The sequence below is a fragment of the Bombus impatiens genome, unplaced genomic scaffold, assembly GCF_000188095.3.
Source record: "Bombus impatiens unplaced genomic scaffold, BIMP_2.2 scf_0107, whole genome shotgun sequence".
Classification (NCBI taxonomy): Eukaryota; Metazoa; Arthropoda; class Insecta; order Hymenoptera; family Apidae; genus Bombus; species Bombus impatiens.
Genome location: NT_176526.1, coordinates 1,147,310 through 1,160,911, shown reverse-complemented (window position 1 = coordinate 1,160,911; position 13,602 = coordinate 1,147,310). Strand labels below are relative to the sequence as shown.

The 13,602-nt window shown below is 37.7% G+C and overlaps 1 protein-coding gene across 3 annotated transcripts in view; it reads right to left on the bottom strand.

The window, feature by feature from the left end:
* Positions 1-13,602, bottom strand: part of LOC100747315 (adenylate cyclase type 6) — a 91,641-nt gene that overhangs the window by 23,709 nt on the left and 54,330 nt on the right. The window lies entirely within an intron of this gene.

Here is a 13,602-nt window from a genome sequence, read left to right as displayed (position 1 = left end):
CAATCACAATGTAACACACACTGAATTAACATAAATCACAATTCACTCCAACCACGTTATGTAAGACTTGGTTACAACGATACGTTAAGTACGCGACTGTTATAAGGGTAGAGACCGGTAAGGATATGTTGACTATTCCAAGGATACAGAATAAGTGACTCTTTCTGGCGATACTGTGTCTGAGGAAGCTTAGGGATGGGTGTGTCTAAGGACACGGGACTATCGGATTTGTTGATGACAATTTTGGCTAAGGAAGTGAGGGCAGTAGACACCGTCTCCGATTGGATAATAAGACGATTGGTGGATGAGGAAGGGTTTTAGCCGCCCTGGCGAGAAAGTTGCCAATGGAACATACCGAATGTGAAGAAAACCAACTTTCTAGGCTAACACGTAATAGACAATAAACGTAAAGGGAAATCTAAGACAGGAAATACTTGTTCCGAAGGACCTTAACTAGGAAAATGCCAAGATCCCCGGTGGGTACGTAAGACTATCGAGGGTGCGCACCAAGAATGTGCAGACACCTGGGTGTCATCCTGTCCGCGATGCGTGGCCTGGTCTCTGATGTGAATCGACGTTACAGGTGCCGAGATTTGAACCCGGGTCCTGAACGTTCGTAACCTAAAGAGTCTAGTTAGTGTCGAGTGGTGGTATTTGTGCTATCGAGTGCCGTCACAATATGATGTTCTAATTAAATAATTAGATATATAATTATACCGTTGCAGCGGCACGTGAGTCAACGAAAGATTCAAACCCGAGTGATTCATATTGTTGTGCCTTGGAGTGTCAACATTGCTTTGATTTGCTAGTTTCAAAAGTATTGGCTTGGCAACTAAGTGATTACGGATTTTGTCAATACCGCCTAATGACAAAATCCGCAATCACTTAGTTGCCAAGCCAATAACATACACCGACCATTACAATTTTGTCATTCGTCCCTTGAATAGACTAACACGTTCAGTAGTACTGCACTGTTATGCAACATGTTGGCGACGGCAAAGCGCAATATACGTTCCCTTTTCAATTGGTGCTTTCCGAGAGATTTTCAGTTTTATTGGACAGAAGTAGATTCTCTACAGACAGTGAGAATAAGCCGATTAAGAGGTTCGACATAGTCGAAGGGGCAATTTCAACAGCGGATTAGGAGATTGTAAGAGTGGGATCAAGTGTGCAGCTAGAAAGAGGTTCTACAGATAAGGAGGCCGCTATCAATCCTTCCTTAAAACGTTTAGTTGATTCTCTTAAATGGAACACGAACTCGATACGATTGAAACGCGAGTCATTCGATCGATCAAGAATTTACTCTTTTCCAAATCAAACACTCCATCGAGTTTTGTTCGACAAGTACTCTCTTGTACATGTATTTATATATTGAGTTCTTGTTTGTAAATTGGGTCTAGTTTATATATTTATGCAACTAAGTGATTAAATAAAAAAATAATAATTAAATAATAATTAAATAATAAATAATAAATATACTCGATCTAATGCTTGGACGCGAGTACAATTTTGCGAAGATGCGAATAAATATTTGCCTCTAAGATTTTAGACATCACCGAAATTAATTAATTGTTGCGTAGGAAATCGAAAATTATATAATCTAGCACCTAGTGTCCAGAAATTTTTAATTGTCGATATAATAAAGATAAAGAGTCGATAAGATTGATATAATCTAGGCTCTGGAAACACTTGGAATTTTCCGAAAATCTGAATAAATTTTCGCCCAGTAAGGCGGAAATTTAAATAACGTAGAATTTAAAAACAGCTGAAATATTATTAAATTTTAGCGAGACTACAAATGTATTTTCGAAACAGCCGAGATTCTACGAAAATGTCGACGAATTTTTGCCTAGCAAATACCATATTCGCTATCTGAAATTTTATATCTGTTAGAATCTAAAGTTTAGACATACTACGACGTTTACTTTGCTCTTCAGAAACTCTTTAGAAGAGAAATTTCTGCTTAGCGAGTTGAAAATGTAGAGAATAGACTCTAGACACAGTTGGAATCTCACGAAGATCTCGGCAAATGGGAAATTTCTATGATCCAGGCTTTAGACGCTGTCAAAATTTGACAAAGATCCCCCAAAACATTTATCCAGCTTCCATTTTCATCCTTTGGAAATTTCTTGAACATGTCAAATAAACTTTTTGCGATCAAGACCATTGGACACGGTGCAAATTTCATCCACATCTTGACAAATTTTTGCTTCGCAGGTGTAAAATCTATACGCTCTAGACGTTTCTTTACACAGTGGAAAACTTATACACCGTGGAAATACAAAAGCAAATTTGACCAGAATCTCCATAAATTTCTTCCTAACAAATTCAAAATGTCCAGTCTAAACACCATTCTAATTCCGAGGAAATTTCGCTACTCTTTTGCCTGCCGTGTATGTATATGATAATAAAGGCAAGTTCACATCGAAATGGAAATCTAAAGGAAACACCACAAGTGGGCAGCGCCTGTGCCGAAGCCTGTGCCTGGGATACATCAAAGAGATAGGAGTTGTATGAGCGTCAAGTGTTTCCTGTTGCTAGGCCGGCACAGGCATTTAATTAGCATGGGCTTCGCAATTAGTATGGCCACGTGTATCGAGCCGTTGGCAACTTTGTAAATTCAATAAACCGTCCGGCCTTTGATCGGCCCTCGCTACTTTTCGTTACGGAAACTTCCGTCTGTCCAAAGACTGACAATTTCTACTTTCAAATACAGGCTGATGAAAAAAAATATATTAAACCTGTGGAAGATAATTTTATTACGTATTTGTCATCCTTTCAGCGTCCTACACAACGTTATTATTTTCTTCGAATCAGCCGACGATACAAAGATTTAATTAGCATATTTCATTGGCAATCGAAATGGAAGAAAAATGATACAATTGCGGAAGAGCTAATATGAAGTAATATTTTCCAACAACGAGTGCATTTCTGTAATACATATTTTATTATCGCAGTACAAGAATGTACATATTTTCATAGTGTTCATATATTCGGTTGGCAACTAAGTTGTAGCGGCGCACGAGTCATAGGACGATGCGAACCGAGAGTGACTCGTGTTGTTTTGCCTCGAGACATCGACACCGTCTCGACGTACGAAATGTAATAACAAAAAACCCCGAACAAAACAATATCACCGCTACGCGGGTTACGCGTCTACCAGAGTCGAATTTCAACCTTCTGGTACTCTCTCCACTAGTATAAACAAACGAACACGCGCTCTCTAGGACAGAGAGTACCTAATATCCTTACAACGAGTAGCATGGTGCGAGCGACGATTAAGACGTATTGTATTAACTCTGTACTTCGTATTAAGAACGATTTTTAAATACGTTTGACCATAACAAGTATCAACTCGTTTTACCATTTGAAGCAACACGTTTAAGCATCCACCACAAAGTGACTGCGGATTTTGTCAATACAACCTAATGACTCAGTTGCCAACCCAATATATGAACACTATGAAGATATGTATCCAATACAATGTTCTTTATTTCTTTATTTTTATATTCCACCCAGTGAATTCCGATCAGGAGATTCGAGTATAAATAATGAAAATTTGTTACGAATAGATAGAAATTATCGCTGAAGGCGTTTGCCACTGTCGTCGTATTTTTTAAATTACTAGTCGTCGTTCTCGCTAAAGTTTCCCAGAGGAAAACTAACGATCGATGAAATTGAAAATCGCAGGATTAAAATGTTGGAAAGAGCGTTGGAAGGTTAGGCTAAAACGTTACGATTCGAGGTGAAAGTACAGCTGGTAGGATTTTTGTGTTGTCGAAGTTTTCTACGAATTGAAGTTTCTCGACGAGTGAATATAAAATATAATACGGTCGAAACTGGTATTAAGGAAGTTTCCTGATGGCGAAACTTATTTCAGACGATCGCTGGTCAGACGAATCGATCCGCGACAACCACCTGTAGCATCGCTGCAATCTCTTACATGCGCTGTCTGCTTCGCTTTCCAACAAATTTCACCGCTTTCTTCTTCCCTCTTTTTCACGTTTTTAGATTTTTTCTTTTTTCTTTTTTTTTTTTTTTTTTTTTGTACGCATAAAAGCAAGCTGTACCGTGTATCTCCCATTTAAGCAGTTTTTTTTTTTTTTTTTTTTTTTTTTTTTTTTTTTTTTTTTTTTTCTTTTTTATTTTTTTTTTTTATTTTTTTTTTATTTTTTTTTTTTTTTTTTTTTTTTTTTTTTTTTTTTGTACGCATAAAAGCAAGCTGTACCGTGTATCTCCCATTTAAGCACACAGTTTACTCGTTGTTTTCAGTTTCCAACGAATAAAAACAGCAATTCTCGCTCGTACCTCCTAAATGTCCAAAGAAGTAAATCGGTTTATCTGTTTTATCGTGCAGCGTGAAATTGGTGGAACGGTCGAGTGTAAAAAAATATTGTAGAATTTTTCCAGCGATATTTCTCTACGTATTTACAGGATGCTTTTTTTCACACGATTCCATGCTTGCTCGCGAGATATTTTCAAGGACGAATTTCATCTTTCAGATGGAAAGCTTTCACGCTGTTGTGTTATGTTATGTTATGCGCCAACTTGTCGAGGACCAAACGTCGGTTTGTCGTAATTTACAGATATTTGAGCTCGTTTCAATTTCATGGAAATTTCCAGGAAGAAAATTCTATTGGGTTGGCAAATTTTGTCATTAGGTGGTAATTATAAAATCCGCAATCACTTAGTTGCCAACCCAATAAATGGGACACGGCGATGTGAAGGACGTTGGATTTTTTTTTTTTTTTTTAGGGCAATTAAATATTAAAAAAGAAAATTCGCGAATGTAAATGGATTAATTGGTCTTTTTTCTAATATCAAATTGAAAATTGTGTGCCCTCGGCAACGTGAAATTGCAATTGCCTCGTAATTTCGCGTAAATTTTCATTGGCCATAGTTTCGAAGATCTTCTTATTTCCACGTTCTCGATGTTGCAAATTGTAACATTTTCTCCAATATTTAAAATTCCTAACAGTCCATCGAATCTTCCGCAACGATTAATTTTTAGCCCAAATTTATTGCGCCATTTTTTTTTTTTTTTTAATAAAAATGTAGCTCATATTTCTAAAATTGATCGCACGGTAGAAAATGCGAGGAAAATTCGAATTTGTAGATAAATCTTCCTCGACTTCACTGTCGATCAGACAGTCTGACCATTGTACTAAAAATTGATAATTGTAATAAAAATTGACTAAAATTGATAACTAACTACTGCGCTAAAAATTAACAGACGAAGTCTCGAAATTGTTTCATTTTGGAATATCCTTCCGTCAGAAATTTTCTTCGCCCAAAATTTCACTTTCAAATTTCCCTCCGCCGCATTCCTTTAATTCTCATATGAAAAACCAATGTTTTATCCACCCTGTATGAATAAAAAATTAGGGAAGAAGGAAAATGGAAGGTTTAACTTGAATTTAAGAAAATGTGTAATAAACCGATCGGAATTTGCAAGTCAAATTTGGACAGTTAAACGCGGTTAGGCGCCTTGGCAACATGTTAGAGGAAGCTGGTGGTAGCTGTAGCACGGAAGCGCAACTTGCGGGTTAAAGGCGCGTGAAATACTCAGAAGCAGAAGCAAAACGAATTTCACGTGGCGCGCGTCTGACTTAGCTGGTGTCAAAGGCGGTTGTTAATTGGAAAACCGTCTGATCGACCTGTTCGTTAGACCTGAAAGTCCTCAGGTACTGATTAAAATGAAAAAGAAAAACAGAGGAGGCAGCGGTATTTCGTAATTCGATTAAAAAAAGTAACTTTGGAAATTGAAGAGGATAAATTGCACGGAAGATAAAATAAAATTTGCTACGCTACCATCTTTGAATCGTTCGAAGATCAGAAGGAAAGGAAAGTTTGCAAAATTTCAAAATGACAGAGTTTTCGAGTGGAAAGCTATCACAGCGAGGACATTTGTAAATAAAATTAATAATAAAAATTCCAGAAGCAAATAAATCTCTGGAATAAAAATTCCAGAGCAAAAGATTTCCAACCAACTGATCGCTCGTCTGGAAGTTTTTTTAAAGTAAAAGAAATTTCAAATTTCCAAAAATTTCGAAATAACGCGATTCTCGAATGAAAAGCTTGCGAGGTAAAGAAACTTCGAAGTAGAAAGCTACGAGCTAAGGAAATTTCGAAATATTTCGAACCAGCTAATTAACCATCTTGAGATCTTCGTAAAACCAAAGGGAAACAAAATCCAAGTTTCAAGAATTTCAAAGTAAAATAATTTCAACGTAAACAGCGCTCGAGATAACAACATATTCCTCGTGAAAAATGTTTCAAACGAGCCGATCGACCAGCCGGAAATCTTCCGAAAACCGAAAGCAAAGAAATTTCGAATGAACGATTTTTCGATCAAATAAAATTGCAAAATAAAATAGAGAAGATACGAATAAAGAATAAAGAAGAGAAAGATATTTGACTGAGAAGTGCATTAACTCGTAGCAAAGAAAGAGTGGAACAATCCTGCGGAATTTTTGCAAATGGATTGACAAAAACGAGTTTTCTCTCCGACAAATTGAATTCGATGGACCCATTAAACCGTGTGCAGTCGTAACGTTTTAATAAAGTCGGTAATATTTCATTAAATCGGCCAATTGAATCACAGCGGAAGAGCTTCGGCCGGAGATGAAGCTGGAAATTGCGTGGCAAAGTGTTTGCACGATTTTAGGGCTGTGTGAAATTAGTCGCCCACCTCACGGGATTAACCAGCTCGGTGTTAACTGTAAACGGGCGTTTAATGTCATAAAAATGTCGTTTATCGCGTCGTCAAGCATCTACAGCTGGTTATTAATCGGACCAGATACGATACGTACGTATTTGCCGATAATAACGATTTTCCGATAAACTAGAGTTAGTTATAATGTTATAAAAGTTAGAATGAAATGGAGCAAAAGATATTGATCGGAGCAAATTGCTATTTGAATAATTCGATCTTCTTCTGGTCCGTCGGTAACAGATTCTGCGAAATGTTGCGAAATATTTGACGCGGTCTTTTTATTTTTTTTTTTTTTTTTTTCTTTTCATTGTCGTGAAATTTTTGTACCATAAAAGGGAATTAGTTCGCGTAGAAGAAAAAAGACGTGGGATGAAACGGTTGGAATAATCCGAACGAGCGTAATAATTGTACGAAGCGGATGGAAAAGGCAGAGGTATTTTTAATTATCCCCGTGATGTAGCTGGTAATAATATTAACATTTATCGGAAACAACGTGTCGCTGGATTTTTGAAAATCCCCAGCAAACAGACAACTTTCGTGTTTTAAATGAATGAAATGAATTTTCCGCCACTTTCCAGAACGATTTTCGAAGTATCGGTCACGAGCGAATGATCGACCTCTTCACCGGCGTCTTAGATTAACATGTATTTTCATTCAGTTTTATCATCTCTTTTCACGCAAACTCAGACTTCTTTTTATTTACGCTGTATCTTTATATACGCTTTGATTTTCCTGAAAACTTTACGCGTCTTTTTCTCTCTTTCTTCGTAAGCTTAAATTTCCGCGATCTACAGAATCTATAACACGGGATATATTGGGTTGGTAACTAAGTGATCGCGGATTTTGTCATTAGGTGGTATTGACAAATCCGCAATCACTTAGTTGCCAACCCAATAAAGTCGAGGGAAACGTTTCGCAGGAAAGTCCAAGACAAATAGTCGGAAATAAATTTTCAGAGGAAATATCGGCAAGGAGATAAAAAAGATGTTGGTCAGAGAGAAAATTTCCAAAGAGGAATCGCCAAAGTTGGAGAGAGAAAATTTGGATAATATTCGAAGGGAAATGGAAATGTTGAAAACGAAAATTTGATACAAATTGCTGGAACAAAAATTCGGGGTGAAATAGCCAGAAAAAAATACTAAACGTATTTTCAAATAGAAAATTCAACTTGACGATATAAAATTTTCATGAAAGCAATAAATAACTAAATATAATTCTCTTTCGCGCAAGTTTAAAATTAATTTTTCCAAATATTTGTACAATTTTTACGAAGATCACGATCAAACAGCGGAAGTTGAATTTCCTGGTAACCCTGTGGCTCTGTCAACTTTCTTCCCGACCATATTTCCGGCTAGGCTCGACCAATAGAAATGCTGCGCTGAAAACGCCAATTGAATTTTCCGGTTCGAGTGGCCGACGATATCGCGATTTTCCCTTTTCACAACTTCTTCTACGAAAACGTTTCCCTCCTCCTCGTTTACACTTCTCCATGAAAAATTCCATAGGAAATCACCGTTCACCTACTCGAATCGTTTGAAACATTCGAGGAACTCCGTTTTTTCAAACAATACATACATATCGGGAAAATTGAGATTCGTTCAAAATTGAAAGTGGAAATGTTTTATAGTTTGCAAAATATCGAACACATTTTATATTCATTTTATATCTTCCAAATATTTAAGCTATTTTATATTCCTTTTATATTCTACGATATATTTAAAATATGTTGTATTCATTTTATAGTTCATTCATTTTATCTTTATTTAATATTCTGCGATACATTTTGCAAATATTTTGTGTTCGATTTATACTTGACAAAATATTCAAACTATTTTATATTCAGTTTACATTTGGCAAGGTTTTTGAAATATTTTATATTCATTTTATACGTTTCAAAATATTCATACTGTTTTATATTCACGCCACACTTTCCGATATATTAAAAATATTTTTCGGTGATTTTATACTCTGCAAAATATTTAAAATGTTTTATATTCTTCACTTTATATATCATATTCGTTATACGATACCGTTTATTATAATTGTCGACGATATAACGATTTTCATTCTATCGTTTTTCCCCGCTAATTCTTCTTCAATAGTTTCAAAAGGAATTCCAAAACGTCGAAATACGCGTATGCTTCGCAATGACAGTTTTACGAAACGCGGTGTCCCATTTTAATATCAACGCGCGATTCGAAATCCGAAAGGCTGTTTACAACAACGACGACATATTGAATTTCGCGTTAATTAAAGGAACGATTCGTTGTGGTTTCCTATCTATCGCTGCTGTTGATTAATCATCGTATATCATTGAGCAGCAGAGTGCCAATAACCACTACAAGCTCAAATATATCATTCTGCCTCGTTTTCATTAAAACGTTCCATCTAGTAACTTCCCTCCACTAGAGAGAAGAATTCTAGTGATTTACGTCAATCACCGAGCGGCCATGTCAAACGCTTGCCGCGAGTTGGCTACCTTCTCGTTCAAACATTAGTACGCCAATTTGCTTTTATCATAATTGCTTGGTCTTCTTTTTTATTCCGTTCTTCTCCTTTGAACGTAGAAAATTTTAACGCGATGGATAAAATTCAGAGATTAAAACCGCGTTATTATTATCGTTATCGATGTTTCGAAATGCGTGGGAAATTTGAATCGAGCGATAATCGCATTGTTCGTTTCTACGTACCTTTTTTCCATCTAGAAAGAATTTCCAATACGACGATAATCTCGAGATGAAAATTAGTATTATCGTTATTATTATTAACGTTTGAAAAGACGACGATTTAAATCGAGCGACGATGAAATATTTATTTATTCCTATGCGTCGCTTTCTTTATCTGGAATATTTCAATCCGACGATAATCGAGAGATCTTCTTACTTTCTTTATTATTAACGTTTGAAAGGCAATCGAACGCGGGGATATATCGTGAATTTTTCGGAAGGCGAAAATTTCAATCCGCCGTTAATTGGAGACACCGTGGAAACGAGCGTTATTATTAAAAAAAAAAAAAAGAAATGAATTTTAATGGAACGATAATCGCGAATTCGCGATACAGTCGAATGTTGTCGTTAATATTTCAGTGACGATAAAATTGCAACCAAACGCAAAACTGGGATTTGGCGGAGAGCGAAACGTTCGTCGATAATCTTTCGAATATTGGCAATTTCAATTTTCTACGCTCGTTGAAAATTTCATCTTACGAAAATCACTGTCGTAATAAATCGGACGAACGATCAATCGCCAAAGCCGCGACAATTCGAACGGAACAACAGCACGGATTCCTGCGTTTAATTGATTCAATTAATTCTCGAAATTCATTGTCGAAACCACGAGAATTTAAATTTACGGGAAACGCAGTCGTCGTTCGTTCGTCGCGATCCACGAATCACCGCGAGATCGCGTTCGAACTTTTCAAATCGACCGAATAATACGCACGTGGTGGGCAAACAATCTTCTTTTATCGTCGATTTCGTTCTTTTTCGATACCCACGAGGCTTCGATCGAACGATAATCGCGGAATCGTGAAGAGGAATAGTCGCACGCTACGAAACGATAATTCTGCGATTGTGTTTGCCAGAGGATCGCAAACCTCGTTCAATAGCCATGGCCATCCATTTTTCATCGCCTTAAAATTTATCCTGCCCCAGTTTCTCCACGATTTTGCCCCTCGTTTGACCGTGGTTTGCTTTGGCAATTTAAACTCGCGCTGATCCTTTCTCCTTCGTCCTCGCGTTATACGACACTTCGTATTATCTTCCCTCGTTTCTCTCTTCTTTCTCCTTCTCTACGCGCAACTCTTTCCCCCGTAATTGCTACGGCCCTGAACGTTTCACAGAATTCTAACGTTTCATCCTTTGTATTTCGTGGAATACTTTGTCTCTCGACGTTGCATATTCTCCGTGCTGAAGTTCCTTCCTCTTCAATTTTCCTACCAATTTCTACTCGCCAAATTCTCCACCCGCGGACACACTGTCCTTTCTTCAACGTCGAAAGGCAAAACTGGAATTTTTTCCGAAGAAACGTCGAGAAGTGGCGAGCGAACGAACCTGAGAATATTTGATCCTCTGACGCGATTCTGTAGTCTCTTTACACGCGAGCAGCGCGTACCCGGCTTATCTGCAGGCGCTGAACTATTTCCGAGAAACACGGATCGTATGACAAAATATTTCACATAGCAAAATGTATATATATATTATATACTGTCGTGTGTGTGTGTGTGACTTTACGGCGAGCTCGAAACCTCCTGTGAAAGCGATAGTTCCATGTAAACGACACGTTTCGAACGTTTACGTCAGTTGCGTATGTTTCTACCAAATGTTCAAATTGGACAAATTGTGAATGTGAAATTTTAAATAAAAAAAAAAAAAGAAGTTGCGTATGTGGCGAGAATTTTGTCGAAATCGGTTGATCGCGATAGCAAGCGACAAGATTTTGGAGCTAACCGATTGCCATCAAATTTTCACCGTGTATATGAACCTGAATAATGCACATAAATCCACCTACACAAATAATATAAATCTGCAAAATACGTCGTTTAAATTTTCATTGGAAGGCGGAAAGGTGACGTTCCTGCAGTTTTTCTGAAGAAAAAAAATTTTTTTATATGACATCCAACAAACTGCTCCTCGCAACTTCTGTAAAAAAAAGGATACTGTCGTTCGGTTCGATTAAAAAAATTCTTCGATTCTAAAAAAAGTTTCAAGGGATCCTGTAACAGTTTGGCAATCGGGTGTCCGCTGTAACATAATACGAAACCTAAGTGTCGACGCGTCGCGATACACCGTAACGCGTTTCAACGTAAATCGAGCGTAGAAAATATTTCAACGTAAAGCAAATAATCGCCCGATTATATCGGTGGGAACTAAAATACGAAAAAACGAGTGCCGTCTGTCCGACGGGGACAGAAGATACACGAACAGGGATTTCTTTGGATAACAGACGACACGCTTGCGGATTTCTCCCTATGGTAATAACTGTTATGTTAATGGGGCAAGAGAAACAGTGTAGTTTCCTTGGCAGATGGGCCTCCTTCGGGGCTGAACCCACCGAGTGTCTGTAAAACGTTTTGGCTCTGACCATTTTCTCTTTCCTTTTGCACTGTTCTTGCAAACGGACGAATATATGAATAAGAAATGGCGATGCAAATAAAAGGACGGCGAGTAGGAAACGTTTAAAATTCTAGGGAATTTGTTTTTACTTTCTGAGTTTCTTTCGATGGCGCGGGGTGGGAGGTACCTGGGGAAAACGTTCTTTCTTCTTGCAGCGAATAAGAAATAAGAAGAAGAAGGGGAAGAAAAGAAAGAAACGAGTGAAACGAAGGATGTAAAAGTAGAAGGTTTGGAAGAAGAAAGAAGAAACGGGACAAAGAAAGAGGGAAGAATGTTTGTATCGAATTTAACCTGAATAAAATCCCTCGACCTTTTAGCAAGTTCCTTCGATCACTCTACGAGAACCGCCATACGAAAATAAAGAAATAAATGCGAGGTTATGGGAATAATGGCGCGTGAAATGTGAGCAGCAAGTGGATTTAACCATTCGCAGGACCGTAGCTAATAATCATTTCGGTGTCGCTCAAATTGAAGCAAATTTAACAAAGTTTCGCCTGGTTAAATCGACGTTTGTTAATTATACAGTGGGATATTCTCTTTCGCAACGTCTTTCCTTCTTTTCTTATTTATTTACGTTTAGAGGTCCCTTGGCTCGTTTGTCGGAGCGTGGAATTCGCTTGCGCCTGGCAACGACAACCTTCCGTGCTTCTCAGACCAAATTATCGTTCCTTGTTCGAGTCCAGCGCCAAACTATAGGGTTGGCAACTAAATGATTGCGGATTTTGCCATTAGGTGATATTGACAAAATCCGCAATTACTTAATTGCCAAGCCAATAGATGGATTTAAATAGTTTGAAGCGACAGAACCAGATAGCAGGTGTTGCAACATACGGACAAACGAGAATGAGAAGAAATTGCAAGCGAAATAGTCAAGACTATAGTCGATCGTTACAGTCGCTACCGTTGAATTGGCAACTAAGTGACTGCGGATTTTGTCAATATCATCTAATGATAAAACCCGCAATCACTTAGTTGCCAAGACAATAGATGGATTTAAATAGTTTGAAACGATCGAACAGACATGGAATAAGAGCCACGAGATAGCAGGTGATGCAACGTATAGACAAACGCGAATGAGAAGAAATTGCAAGCGAAATAGTCGAGACTATAGTCGATCGTTTCAGTCGTTTCTGTTGAATTGGCAACTAAGTGACTGCGGATTTTGTCAATATCACCTAATGAGAAAACCCGCAATCTAAATAGTTTGAAACGACAGAACCAGATAGCAGGTGTTGCAACATACAGACAAACGAGAATGATGCAACGTATAGACGAACGCGAATGAGAAGAAATTGCAAGCGAAATAGTCGAGACTATAGTCGATCGTTTCAGTCGTTTCTGTTGAATTGGCAACTAAGTGACTGCGGATTTTGTCAATATCATCTAATGATAAAACCCGCAATCACTTAGTTGCCAAGCCAATACATGAATTTAAATAGCTTGAAACGATCGAACAGACATGGAATAAGAGCCACGAGATAGCAGGTGATGCAACGTATAGACAAACGCGAATGAGAAGAAATTGCAAGCGAAATAGTCGAGACTGTAGTCGATCGTTACAGTCGCTACCGTTGAATTGGCAACTAAGTGACTGCGGATTTTGTCAATATCACCTAATGAGAAAACCCGCAATCTAAATAGTTTGAAACGACAGAACCAGATAGCAGGTGTTGCAACATACAGACAAACGAGAATGAGAAGAAATTGCAAGCGAAATAGTCGAGACTATAGTCGATCGTTACAGGCGCTACCGTTGAATTGAGACAAACGCGA